At 44.1% G+C, this 15,038-nt stretch overlaps 1 protein-coding gene across 4 annotated transcripts in view; it reads left to right on the forward strand.

Annotated features, from left to right (window-relative positions):
• Positions 1-15,038, forward strand: part of GRIP2 (glutamate receptor interacting protein 2) — a 637,553-nt gene that overhangs the window by 335,447 nt on the left and 287,068 nt on the right. The gene's annotated exons all lie outside the window — the stretch shown is intronic.

The following is a 15,038-nucleotide window of genomic DNA, read 5'->3' on the forward strand; positions in this document are numbered from 1 at the left end:
ATCTTGTATTGTACCATGGAATAAACTATGTTGCCCTACGCTCGTCTCCAAGTCTGGTACTTTACAAGACCTCTGCTCCATATTTTTGTCTAACCCCCTTTTGAAGCTGTCTATGCTTGTAGCCGCCACCACCTCCTGTGGTAGTGAATTCCACATGTTAATCACCCTTTGGGTGAAGAAGTACCGTACTTCTTTTTATCCATTTTAACCTGACTGCTCAGCAATTTCATTGAATGCCCACAAGTTCTTGTATTGTGAGAAAGGGAGAAAAGTACTTCTTTCTCTACTTTTTCCATCCCATGCATTATCTTGTAAACCTCTATCATGTCACCCCGCAGTCAACATTTCTCCAAGCTAAAGAGTCCCAAGCGTTTTAACCTTTCTTCATAGGGAAAGTGTTCCAACCCTTTAATCATTCTAGTTGCCCTTTTCTGGACTTTTTCCTATGCTATAATATCCTTTTCGAGGTGCGGTGACCAGAATTGCACACAGTATTCCAAATGAGACCGCACCATCCATTTATATTTATAGTTCTTTATGTACTACCCCTGTGCTGATCCTAAGCTGCAACCTCCTTCCCTCATTATGTGTTCTATTTTTGCCATGTTGAGAACTATTTCCCTCGCAAAAGAAGACTCACAAAAAGTAGGAATTGAGCAGTTCTGCCCTCTCTTCATCATGTGTTACAATTTCACTTTCCTGTCCCCGCAATGGGCCTACCTTGTCCTTGCTCTTTTTCTTACTGAACATAAGAAAAGAACCCTATTTTGTTGTTTTTCGCTTCTCTCACTAACCTAATAGCTGATTTCACTATCTAATTTAACGTTGGCATTTAAGAAAGTGCAGAGATAGTGGGAAGATTCTGTGTGTGACTTTTCAGATACTGCTGCTTCTTGCAGTAGAAGAGAACTTTGCTGAGGTCATGAAGGTATTTTTATTTATTTTTTTAAAAAATTCACTAAAGAGTACTTTCATAATCTGTGCTGCCTTCCAGATTGTGAAAATTATGAAGATGAAATAGTGTGAAAAAGCGGCTGCAGAAAATGGGAAGAAAACTGGAGCATCCTTGCCTTCACATTCACAGAATAGTTATTGTAGCCAACTGAATCTGGGAAATAACATGTAAATCAATGCAAAACCATACTTTTGCAGCCCGAAGGCCTGGTGGTGTGAAAAGATAAGACAGCATTTCCCCATTGTTTGCATAATGGAGGTGTCTCTTCCACATCTGCCTGGCAGATAACTTGAAGCATTTAAAAAGCATATATAGTAGGACAGTGTTTTCAGAAGATTAGCATAGCATCTTCATGAATGCTGGGTCTTCAAGGTTCTCTGCCTTCTTATTGTTTCTTCAGGAGCAGTGCCTAGGAACCCAAAATGTAATTGAATGACTAACATTTAGATGAAGTAGTTCACAAGAAGGTAAGATCCGTTTTCCCTAGTTCACCCTTCATGAACATTATAACTAATGTGCTAAAGAAGGATGGTTTAGCAAAATGGAATTGTTGTACCTTCCACTGGGTTGATCAAGATGGGTAGCCGTGTTAGTCTGTCTGTAGCAGTAGAAAAGAGTAAGAGCCCTAGTGAGCAGTGATTCACAAAAGCTCATACCCTACCACAAATGTTGTTAGCCTTTAAGGTGGTACTGGACTCATATTATTTTCTACTAGGAGGCAGAGCTCTATAGAGAAGTTGTGGCTTCTGATACTCAAGCAGGATGAAGGTATAGGTGAAGAGTAAAATAACTGGGAGAATGGGCAAGGAATGCAAGCCGTACAAATACTGGTGACACCCCTATTGCTCCCCCTGCCTATATCCAGACTACTGAGGCAGACCTGGAGGGACAGAGTAGCCCAATCTCATCAGATCTCAGAAGCTAATTGGGGCCAGCCCTGGTTGGTATGTGGATGGAAGACCACCAAGGAATACTAGGGTTGCTATGCAGAGAAAAGCAATGGCAGATCACCTCTGTTAGTCTCTTGCCTTGAAAACCCTACAAGATTGCCATAAATTGGGTGCAGCTTGACTGCACTTTACACACACACTTCTGCAGACAAAGGTGGAATTAAAAATTAGAAAAGATGCTCTGACAAAGCCCTCAAGGCAAATGAGCAATTTTTGAACAATGCCTCATAATCTCATTTCTCAATGGAATTTATATCTACTTAGGTTTCTTTCTTTTTTTCTCTTGCAATGCTTTAAATTTTGACAGGTGATTTAGTGCCCTGCTGTGGTTCTTCCCTTTGTTTATATCACATTTGTCTTTTTCTGTTGTGACTGATCACTGGAAAGTTGATAGCTTTGCTCTGATGGCTTTGCTTCAAGCTATAAATCACAACTCGGGGTGGAGGGGAAGATAGATTCCTCTTTCCTGTACCTTAAAATCATGTGCATCATTCTGTAAACAATCATCCATAAGTAGTCAACTGTTGTGACCCTTATATAATAACATGAATTTAATTGGTCACCTTTTCCATCATAAGTCCCTAGAGTGGTTTGCAAAATGGCAGCAGTTTCCCCAAATTGGCTTGCAAGTGTTCCTTTCCCTGTAGATTCACAACTGCCTTTTCTATTGGTTTGCCAGTTGGAGAGGGCTGTGGCTCAGTGGTGAAGCATTTGCTTTGCATACAAATGTCATAGGTACCATCTCTGGCATCTCCTGTTGAAAAGATCAGATAACAGGTAATGTGAAAGACCTCTCTACCTAAGACCCTGGAGAATTGTTGTCAGTCAGAGTAGTCAATACTTTTGATAGACCATTGTCTCACTCAGTAGAAAATAGTTTCAAATGTGTTCTATTATCCAGTGTTTCTAATTTTCTTAGATCAAATGTCTGTGCCAAAAACATGGAGTTTTGTCACTTATGGGGCATCTGTGGATTTGTGAGGAGCTGGAAATATTATGGTGCTTCAGTATATGTCTGCTTTTCTGCCCTTGGAACCACAAAGAGTGGAGCAGAAAGACTCAGATAGTCTCTTCCAGAGTATCTTAGAGAGCTCTAAAGCTATGTAGTTATGAACCACAGATCTCTCTAGGAAGTCTGCCCTCCCTCAGATAACTCAGAGGCAGAGCAGGTATTTGAGATAACAGCACTCTCTTAAAGTACTGAGGAAAGTATACTGGGAATATAATGTTATTTTCTTCCTTCTTTTGCTGTAGCAAGAGATCTTAATGTTTATTTAGTTCCTTCCAAGTCTCGTTTCTGAGAAAGGCTAACTAGAAGTCTCTAGTGACCATATCCCAATGTTCATAGCCACTCCTGGGTTATAAGATGGGGTAAAACCAGGAACGCTTGATTGTTGAGCTGCAAGCCAGGATGGGCTCCTAAACTTTGCACTTTTATCTGTACAGTGTCGTTCTGAAGCAGAGGAGGTTGGTTGTTGGATAGACCATATTGATATTCTTATTGGAGGGGACCCCTGCCCCTCAAGAGTTCTGTCAGCTGCCAAGAGGCTTGACACAATGACATCACATGGGGAAACTCTATGGCCTTATTTCCACTTCTTGCCAGGGTTTTTTTGGGGGGGGGGGGGGAGGGACAGTTAATTCCCTGCTGGCAAAGGGTACCCAACAGCTATCCCCCCCTTTCTGATAGCCCTGAAGTGGGGGAGGGGCTCCAAACTGGGTGATCCCCCACCCCCAACTACCTGTTTGCCCTCCTTGGTACATTTTCCAGTTCTGCAAGGTCTAGGGTGGCCAGACCGTCCCGGTCTCCCGGGAAAGTCCCGGTTCTGGCCACCAATTCCCGGCTCCCGGGCTGGCTATACCGGGACCATTAGAGGTCCCGGTTTAGCCAGCCAGAGAGCCGGGGGCTGCGCGCGCGGGCGGGTAAGGCGGTGAGTGAGGGAGGGAGCGTCCCTGAGCGTGCGCAGGGCGATCGTGGCGGCCTCTGCGCATGTGCGGGGACGCTCCCTCCCTCACTCGCCGCCTTCCCCGCCCGCACGCGGGGCCGGTGGCAGTGGCGGAGGCCGGGGAAGCGGCGGAGAGGACAGTGCTGGTCGCTGGAGGGCCTCCAGCGACCAGCGCCGGCCTCTCCGACGCTTCCCCGGCCTCCGCGATCGCCGCCGGGCACCGCGCGCGGGACTCCAGTGCAGGCGGAGACCGGGGAGGGCATCGGAGAGGCCGGCGCTGGTCGCTGGAGGGCCTCCAGCGACCAGCGCCGGCCTCTCCGACGCTTCCCCAGCCTCCGCGACCGCCGCCGGGTCCCATTATCGGTCCCATCGTTGTGGGGCCCAGGGGGCCAGCACAGCAGCACGCTGAAGCAGCCTGTCGGTCACTTCTGGGTTCCTGTCCTGCATCTCGACCTGTGTTATTAGTGACAGGCTGCTTCGGCGTGCCGCTGCGCCGACCCCCTGGGTCCCACAACGATGGGACCAATGCCACAGGGACGGGCTCGAAACATTCTATAACCCCTCAAAAGAACAGCAGTCTAGCTCGCTTCCCCCGAGCCCTGCCGCCATAAGTCTCAAGGGGGCTCATTTTGCGGCATCTCCCGGCGGGAGGGTGGCACCCGCACGGGACACATATCAAATGAAAGAGGGGGCGCAGGGCTATCTGAAACAGCCAGCGGAGGGAGTCGGGAGACCACCCCACTGGGGGATCCACACCCCGAAAGTGATGAAGGTGGCGCAGATAGAGCCAACAGAGCAAACAGGACAAAATAAATAGGCTGCATTATGCAGCACAGTCTCACTGGAAGCTCACTGGAATCTGACTGGCTTCTCAGCGTGGAACCCGTTCTCTCTAGTCTTCTCACTTTGAAAAAAGTAAAAAAAGAGTTTTATTTAACTTTATTTCCCCCTTTCCCTCTCTATAAATAATCTTGGTGTTTCCGGCGGTGATATTTGGGGGATTTTTGGGGACGTCACAAGAAGTGCTGTGAAGTCACTTCCTGTTTCCGGCAGTGGCATTTGGGGGAAATGATGTCACAGGAAGTGATGTCACTTCCTGCTTCCGGCAGGCGGCGCGGGGGAAATGATGTCACAGGAAGTGATGTCACTTCCTGTTTCCAGCAGGTGGTGCGGGGAAATGATGTCACAGGAAGTGACATCATTTCCGGCGGTGGCATGACGTCACTTCCTGTTTCCGGCGGTGGCGTGATGTCACTTCCTGTTTCCGGCGGCGCGCACGCTTCGCGCGCGCACACCCCTACCTTCCCCCCCAAAAGGTGTCCCTGGCTGGCCTTCAGACATTATGGCCACCCTAGAAGGTCCTTTTTGAGGTAAAGAAACCAGAACTGCACACAGTATTTCACAAGAGGCTGCATCATAGATCTATACAGGGGCATTACAATATTGACCATTTTATTTTCCATCTCTTTCTTGATAATCTGTAACATACTGATAGCATACTAATAATTCATAACATACTAGCATACTGAAGCAGTTGTGTGAACATTTCAAAATGTGGCAAGTTACACAGCTCCATATTGTTCACATTTTGGCACACTGATATGAATGAACCCTTGTACTTCACTTATGTGATGCAAGCAGTGATGAGAACATCTAGGAAGTGGAGAGGCACAGAAATGGGCTTTAGTCAGGACTATGCTAAATAAAATCTTATTTCAATGCTGCTACTTCAGTGTTGTTATTTTCCTATTTAGATCTTTTTCACATTACTCGCATGGCTGTACCCAGCCAATTTGAGGTCACTTGTGGGAAGCCACTTGTGGGAAGGGCGGGATATAAATCTTAAATAAATAAATAAAAATCATCATGCTACATGTTGATGTCCCCAAGGGAAGAGTCACTACAGGGATGTTTCCTGGATTAATTTCATTATCAGCACTGGCTTGTTTGGAAATTGTGTAGCAATGTGATGAAGCCACAGTGCTATCCAGCCAATCAATTTTGGTGAAATGAATTTCAAGTAAGGAGGATGATTTCTGAAAGATAACTGCTTTCAGAGCCGTGTTTGAAACATCATTGAAGAAAGGGATGTTTTTTTTATCTTGCTTGCTTCCCTTTGGATGGAAGTACTTTCGGCCCATTCCTCATTTCCAGAAAGATCTTTCAAGTGGGAATGATGAAGACAGCCTAGTCAGTAGAACAGCTGCTCAGAGAGAGAGGGAAATTACATGACAGGGAAGGAGACCAAACCATCCACTGTGTGGAGATTCATGCATGCAATAATAGTTTTCTTTAGAATGCCTTTTGAATTTATGTGTTTGTGTCACAGAACCTACTGAACCAGAAAAAGTTGGGTTTTTTGTCCATTCATAATGATTTCCCCTGTGGTGGCTGGCCAGTAGAAGAAGGATTTCCTTTAATCCTGCCTTTTTCAAAAGGCCAGGTATCTTAGAGCTCTCTCATGAGGGGTTGTAGCATTAGGTTATTTACAGTTCCTCCTGGGACTACTTGTCTTCTGTGTCTACAGCTGTTGTCATTTCCAAGAAAAATCAGCTAGCACATGCTGGAAAGGTGAGAGATTCTGAAAGTTAATTACTGTCTGTGATGCTGATAGCATCTAAACAGGAAAGAGATACAGTTATACAAAGTTTATGAGCAAATATAGACCATTCTAAGCAGCAGATGTTTCTGTGTAAATACTGCCCATTTTGGTATTTTCAGTAATGAAATGTTGTTACTTGCACCCTATAGAGTGGAGGGACTTTGTGATGCTACAGTATGTCATCCTCCACAAGCGCTCTTGTGCCAGCAGAAACAGACTGTAGGATCTTTTGCTGTTGTATTGCTACTGTCCACTTCAATAATTCTTTATATAAATGGTGTTTTTCATTTTAGTTGTTTATTATTGCTAAGTTTTAGTTCTTTATTATTATTTCATTTCTTCTATTTTACAAGGTCTCGGTTGGAAAATACCTGGAGCCTGGAGACGTTGGGGGTGGATCTGAGAGAGGTGGAGTTTGGCGAGGGGAGGGGCCTCAGCACGTTACAGTGCTACAGAGTCCACCCTTCAAAGCAGCCATTTTCTCCAGCTGGAGATCAGTTGTAAAAGGAGGAGATCCTCAGGCCCCACCTGGAGGCTGGCAACCCTTTAACTTGCTGCCATTTTTAGTTTTGTGAAGGGCAGTGTTGTATACATTTTGTAAAATTAAATAATAATAAATGCATGGGATTTCTTTTATGTTTTCCCCACCTTAGGGAGGGAACTCAAGACATGGGCTACACAGTTTTGTAGCTAAAGAGAGACAGACCTCAAATGCTGGCAATAGCTATAGGTTGAAAAATTTCTACTCTGGATGTAAAACTCTACTGAGTATTCTTGAAATCCACATCCATAAATGATTTGTTTTCCATTTTTTTTAAATGTTCTAGCTATCTTCTTGAGGCAGCCTATGAACATAACATTATTGACTTGGTAATGCTGCAGAGAACATTCATCAGGTTGCTAGCAATCTAATTCTACTGTGAAAAACCATAGAATTCTGAATAGGGCCCTGGAATCTGCAGCTACCATTTAGCATACTCAGAATTAATCCTTTATATATGGAAATAAATTGCACATAGAAATGACTGTTGACTAGCACAGGAAGGTCTTTCAGTTCATGCGCTTCCACAGAATTGAAACTCTGCTATAAATTCACTGTGTGAACTTGAACAAATCACTTCAGGCTTGGATTTTTCTGCTGCGCATAACTGGTGCAACCAGACCAAAGGCAATGGAGCTCTGCCGATTAAACTCAGCAGGAAATGCAATTCCTTAATGTCTCTGGGACTCAATATTCCATCTGTAAATTGAGGATAACAGTTTAGCCTTTCCCTTAGCCTTTGCCTTGTGCTTTCAGCATTTCTGGAAGAGGTCTTTTACAATATTCTTCTCCAACACCATCAAGCCTCCAAATGTTCAAGCATGTGTAGTCCAACATACAACATGGTAAAACTAGATAGCTGTCTATCATATCATACATCCTCAGTTCCTACTGAATAGTCCGTGGGCCAGACCAGATGTTGGTGTCAGGTAAGGTGGCAAAAGTTCTTTACGTTTTTCTGAAAGGTGGATTTCAATGCATTATGTTTTTTATGTGATAACATGTTCTGATTGGTGTCATAAGTTCCAGATTCTCCTATACAGTAAAAAGGAAAGGAAACATGAGCCTTTGTAACCCTGAACTTCCAGGAGATAGAGCAACAGCATGAAGCGCTACCCTTCTGAGAACTTGGGCTAGCTGAGCAGAAAGCATTTTACCTAGCCCTGAAGTTTTGCAGTCTGACACTATTGCACCCCATTGGAAGGATTCCAAGTGATCACCCAACATATAGAAATATCATACTTATCTTCATATCCATCCACAGGTGCACATTCTCAGTGCAGCAGATCCTTCCTTCCCTGCAAAACCTATTTTAATTCTTAGCAGAGTCAAACCGCATCCCACAGTATCCTCTACATGCCCCTAGGGTTGCCAATCCCCAGGTGGGGGCAGGGGATCCCCCGGTTTGGAAGCCCTCCCCCCGCTTCAGGGTCGTTAGAAAGTGGGGGGAGGGGAGGGAAATGTCTGCTAGGAACTCTGTTATTCCCTATGGAGATTTATTCCCATAGAAAATCATGGAGAATTGATCCGCGGGTATCTGGGGCTCTGGGCAAGGCTGTTTTTTGAGGTAGAGGCACCAAATTTTCAGTACAGCATCTAGTGCCTCTCCCCAAAGTATTCCCCAAGTTTCAAAACGATTGGACAAGGAGGTCCAATTCTTTGAGCCCCAAAAGAAGGTGCCCCTATCCATTATTTCCTGTGGAAGGAAGGCATTGAAAAGGTGCCGTCCCTTGAAATGTGATGGCCAGAACTCCCTTTGGAGTTCAATTATGCTTGTCACAGCCTTGATCTTGGCTCCACCCCAATGTCTCCTGGCTCCACCCCCAAAGTCTCCAGGCTCCACCCCAAAGTCCCCAGATATTTCTTGAATTGGACTTGGCAACCCTACATGCCCCTGAAATGTTCAGGTTCCTAACAGACACTTCATAAAACATGCTAACATGCTACAAAAATAAACACTTCACCTTGAGCCAGGGTTATAAACCTTGATAAATAACACATGCCTGATAGCAGAACAGTAGCTTACCAAGGGAGATTTTTTAAAAAAATGCTTTTCCACTTAAGTCATTGAAGCAACTGCTTGCGTTAGTTCACCGCAGGGAGTAGAGAACAAGAGCTTCAATAATATCTCAAGCAGTTTAAATGTGTTCTTAGAAGCAATGTGGTAGGATACTTAAGGATACTTAAGGCTTTTCTTCCCCCATCCTCCTCACCCATTTATATCAGCAGGCAGAAGAGGGCAAGTTTTCAACTGTGCAAAGTGGCATAGGATTTTCTTTCTGGTGTCATTGAATGATAGTGTGTGATGCCTGTAAGTTCATGAAACACATCCCTCCTCCCGTCATGCATTCCGGACTGCTCTTGAAATCATCCGCAAAATACATGGGGCTGGTTTGCACAAGATGGGAACTGGTCCAAACCATTCAAACATACGTAGTTGAGTATGAGCCAAGCAGTATGGCTGGATGCGGTTTTCATGGTCATAGTTGCTGACAAATGGGTTACTGTGCCACCCTGCAAATGGGCAAAATGTACAATTGCCCATACACATACATTCTGTGCTGTGGGCCCCGCCTTATGGAGTAGACTGCCTGAGGAAGTCCCCTCCATTTTCTTTCAAATGAGATTGTTTGGTAACATGGGACACAAGGAAAAGGAAGGAAAGAGCAAGAGTTTCCTTTGCTCAGTTCCCTGGATCACTCAGGAGAGATACAAAGAAAGTACCTTTGAAACCAACAAGTGGTAATGTTCTAAGCATGTTCTGAGTCTTTTTTTAATTAAAAAAACTTTAATTGTGTTTGTCTGTGTCCTTTAAAAAGTTTATCTCTGCTATCTGGCATTGCATTTTATGACACACATGGCCCAGCCCAACAAGGTCTCATTTATGTCAGATCTGGTCCTCATGCCAAGTGGGTTTGACACTCCTGGTCTAAATGATACCAGCCACTTTGGATCACCATTGGGGGAATGCAGGATACAAACAAACAAGTCAGTAAATATCTACAAACACAAATAACAATGCCAGCAACTGGGTAGCATTTCCAAATGCTGCTGCTGCTCCCAGCGCCAAGACTTTTACTACTTGGTGGGGAGGGCAGGATATAAATCGAATTAATAAATAAAATAAATAATAAATAAATACTTGAAGGAGTCGAGTGGATCCAAACTAGTCCTTGGGGCGAGCTGTGCTTTCTGTGCCCAGATTTCCCCTTCATGGCAACCTTCTTCTCACTGCATCCCATGCTGTTTCCAGTTTCCACCAACTATCAGGCGAAGCTTTGAGGGGAACACATCAGGATACAGAAGACAGGAGGAGGTGTGAAAAATGTTCAGCAACTGGAATTCCACTCACAGCTCTTTGGATTTAACCAGAGTCATAAATATTTCCTCTGGCTATTGTGTGGCTCAGTGCACTAAGTACACTCTCTGTGTGTGAGATTTATTGGTGCAAAGTTGTTCCCTTTTTGTTTAGTATTAGAACTAGATGGTATAATCTATCATTTTAGGCAATACTGTGCATGGCAATTAGTTACTAGGATTGGTACTGTTTAAAAAGTTATGTCTTATGCATGGTGTAAGTACTGTAGGTACATCCTATGTTGGAGAGGAATTTTTTTTTACTCTTCCAAGATAGCAAAACCTATTTGATACAGAGAGTTGGGTCCTGCAGAGGATTTCCACTAACAAAAAAGGGGAGATTTTTTACTTATTTCCTCCTCATGCTGCAGATCTCTATTCATACTTCATGCTCTCCTGGTGGTGTGTGTGTGTGTGTGGGGGGGGTCCCCTGTCTGCCAGGAGCAACATGTGGAGAGGGGCATTTTTGCCACATTGCAATGGGGAGATAAGGAAGATCTGTTCTGCTAACAGAATTCACTTCCATCAGTGGAAACATTCGTCAGGATCTAAGCAAGAGTATACAGGCTAGACACATAGGAGTAAACTCTTTTTCATACATCCAGCAGGACTGCCCATTAGGGTTGCCAGGTAAAACTCAAAAAATATCTGGGAACTTTGAGGGTAGAGCCAGGCTTTCCGATGACCCTGAAGCAGGGGGAGAGCCTCCAAACCAGGGAATCCCTTGTCCCCAACTGGGGATTGTCAACCCTACCCATGGCCTTCCTTTAATGCTTTGGAGGCTGTGCAAAACAGCATTGATCTGTGAATGGGAGAAGATGCCATTCATCATATTTCTGTAAAAGTATTTTATTTTTTCGTACACTTGGATGCTTAATTCCTGCCCAAATGAGTCTACTGTAGCAGCCTTGGCAGCTTAAAAGGTGCAGCAGTTTTCTGGGGAAACAACTAAACGGATGCCAGGGTTGCTTTGATGGGCGGGGGGGGGGGGGAGCAGGGTTCCTTTCCTCCATCACAGTTGTAATAATGGATTGAAGAGTTTGCGTTTACCACTGTGCTCTTATTTTCATATTATTTTATCTTAAGTTTCAATAATGCTTAATAAATAAGAGAATTATCTGTAAGAACATTTAGGTTATCCTTTCAAGGCATGTAAGAGCCCCGTGGCGCAGAGTGTTAAAGCTGCGGTACTGCAGTCCTAAGCTCTGCTCATGACCTGAGTTCGATTTCCGGTGGAAGCTGGGTTTTCAGGTAGCCGGCTCGAGGTTGACTCAGCCTTCCATCCTTCTGAGGTCAGTAAAATGAGTACCCGGATTGCTGCGGGGGAGAGTGTAGATGACTGGGGAAGGCAATGGCAAACCACCCCGTAAAAAGTCTGCCGTGAAAACGTTGTGAAAGCAATGTCACCCCAGAGTCAGAAAGAACTGGTGCTTGCACAGGGGACCTTTCCTTTCCTTCAAGGCATGTAGTTAGTGTGGGCATGAGTGCATGGTTGTGTGTGTATGAGGTAAGCTAATGAACACCTGCTTGTGAGGTCAAGGTCTTTCAGCCTTTGGCTCTCTTCCTCTGGCACACCTTTGCTAACATAAGGCTTTATTAATATAATCTGGAGGTGAAAATACAAACAGAAGGCGGTTAAGAGTAATACATGGAGGCACCATGACCACAGACTGGGAAGTCATTTGTTTCCAGTAGGGTAAAAGGAGGCCTGTTTCCTAACCTTTCCAAAATAAATTGGCAGGGAACGCAAGCGGCAATAATGCACACAAAGATAAGGCTCGTTCGATTTCTTGCTTCAGGAGGCTCAGCTGTTTCCCTGGAAAGAGCAGTTGAGCCTTGTACATGGATTTGTGGATTGAGCAAACATCCTGTACCATTTAATTATTAACAAAAAGCTGCACTGGCATTTGCCACTTTCTCAACGTAATAACGTGCATTTTTCAAGCTGAATTCACACGCTTGCTTTGCCGCTTCATAATCCCCCTTTCCTCAGATTGCCAGTTGCATAACTACCCTCTTAAGGAATCATCCTGGTGCTGAGGCCCTATAGATGCACTTGATTCTGAAGGATAATTTCAAGCTGGTGATGCAGAGGGCAGGGCCTGCGCACTTTTGCCCTGTCTCCCTTCCACAGGTTCAGCCGGTGCACAGAGGAGTCATGTGCAGAGAGCTAGTCTTAGCCCTGATCCCTGACATCTTCATTTAAAGGCTCTGGAGAGGAATTGTCAGCTTGCTGGCCCAGGCTTCTGACTCATCTGGCAGCTTCATACACTCATAGGATAACAGCAAAGCTATTTATTTGTAAGAAGTGCGACATGCTGTGGCAGCTTATATCATTTGTATTGACATTATATTTGTGATAACAGAACACTGTGAATAGATCAGATTGTCATTCATTTCCTTCCAATATATTGAATCTGCTATTTTTGGATGAACCCATGTTCCCAGCTAGTGCTGATGCTGCATGTCACACTTCAGTGGAGTTAGAAAGTTCTAACAGTGTTTAGGATTGCACATAAAACAACCACAAAAGTGAGGATTCTTGCCTCACTGCTTTTGAGTATCTATCACAATGCTTCATGATTATTTTTTAAAGTGATGACCAAAATCCCACTATTAGTTCATATTAACATAGCATCCCAAACTGGGAGTACATATTTATAGGTCAAGACGGCCATGTTAGTCTGTATGTAGCAGTAAGAGTCCAGTAGCACCTTTAAGACTAACAAAATTTGAAGAAGTGAGCAATGACTCATGAAAGCTCAGACCCTTCCACAAATTTTGTTAGTTTGTAAAGTGCTACTGGACTCTTAACTCTTTTCTACATCTCTCCCCCTAATATGCTGTTTCAAAATGTCCTGTGCCCAGACCAATACGATGTGAGGGAAAGAGTTGGAAGAGTTACGCCATAGACAGAGATACATCCTACATGGTGCAGAACAACATAAGAGTAGAAAGAGTAGAATGAAAGGACTGTCTATAGTAGTTGCAGCCAGCAACAGAGGGTTTTTAAAAAGGGCTTCAGGAAAATGGCATACTTTATTGACACTCCCCAAAGAATTCCTTTTTGTTACCAGTTCAGTTTCATTTGTGTATCAAATGAAGATAAGTGTCCAAATAACAATGTTCAATATACATTGCTTGATATTGATTATGAACCTATTGAATTCCTCTCTTAACTGCAGTGAATGTGCACATCCATCTTTTCATCGTTATTTAATTTGCTCCACCTCACTGGAAACATTTCAAATACCAAACTTGAGAAATACAAATGGATCTTGCTACATATCTTTTTAAAAAATTCCTTTTATTCAATTGCTGCTCCGTTGGCTTTGTGCACACATAGGCTGCTCTTTCTTTAACTAAGGATTTGTAAGCAGCAGGAACTCATGAGTGCATTGGATTCAGTGTCTGGGGAAGAAGCCTCCTTTTATGGATAGAATAATGGCCTCAGGAAAAGCAAAAGTGAGATATTATTCAGAAAAACGGGGTCTTCTTGAAGTAGGAAAATAAACCACAGTTTAAAAGACATAATCTGGTGATCCTGAACAGGAAAAAGACATAGCAACTGCTAGGTCAAGATAGTATATAATCACAAACAAGAAAGACAGAGACCAACAGTCATGTAGCTTTATGATGCTGTTTGTGACAATTATTTCTTCAAAAGATTGTTTTGTTTGGGGAGAGTATATATGATATTATACAGCATCTAAAAAACAATATTTTGAAGTACAGGGAAATCACTGTCTGGATTCTGAGCATCTCTTAGGGCACATCAAATGTAGGCCCAATTGCAAAATCCTTGTAGCCACCATGGAGCTTGTTGCCACATGTATGCTGGTAATTCTGTGCTTGGAACTTGTCCCACTAGGAAAACCTATGTTTACCGATGAGGTACATGAAAATTTTCCTATAGCCACTCTTCAGGGCCATTTCTGGTTGGAAAAACAGTTTAGAAAGAAAGCCTTAAGTTCTTTCTCCTTGCATGCTGTGTAGAATGTCAGCAACCAGTGGGAGATGGGGGAGTGGGGACAGTGCACTGATTTCTGTCATCATCAGGGGAAACTGGAATGATGTCCCAGTGCTCTAGGAATCACTGGAAACTTTGTGATAGACCCATAGAGTTTCTCCCCCCCCCCCTCTGATTTTTGGTGAGTATTTGTGTGTGAAGTGGTGTGTATGTGAAGTAGTGTGTGTGTGTGTGTGTGCATGCGTACATGCCTGGAAATCAAGGCTGACTTCTGGCAACTCCTATTAGGGCTTGGATGTTTCAGAGAGGTGGCTTGCTATTGCTTGCCTCTGTGTCCCAGCCCTGATATTCCTTTGAGGTCTCCCATCTAAGTACTTGCCAGGGGCAGCCCTGCTTAGCTTCCCAGATCTGAGGAGATCAGGCTTGCCTGGGCTATCAAGGATAGGTCAACCCATAGAGTTTCAAGTAATACCTAGAGTGACATGACATCACTGCTAGGTTTTCCTGAGAAGTGATGACATGTTGTATACAACAATGGTGATTTTTTTTTTGTCTTCCATGACCCAAAGGAATGGCCATGTGTACATTGTCCACAGAAGGTGTCCTGCCATAGCTGGAGACCAGGCAACTCTAATGCCATGGTCCTGATCAAAATCAGACCTGCTTGTGCCTGGGAATTAAAGTCTGACCATGGAGTAGGGTGGCCAGACCGTCCCG

Source organism: Heteronotia binoei, chromosome 5, assembly GCF_032191835.1.
Source record: "Heteronotia binoei isolate CCM8104 ecotype False Entrance Well chromosome 5, APGP_CSIRO_Hbin_v1, whole genome shotgun sequence".
NCBI classification, from domain to species: Eukaryota; Metazoa; Chordata; class Lepidosauria; order Squamata; family Gekkonidae; genus Heteronotia; species Heteronotia binoei.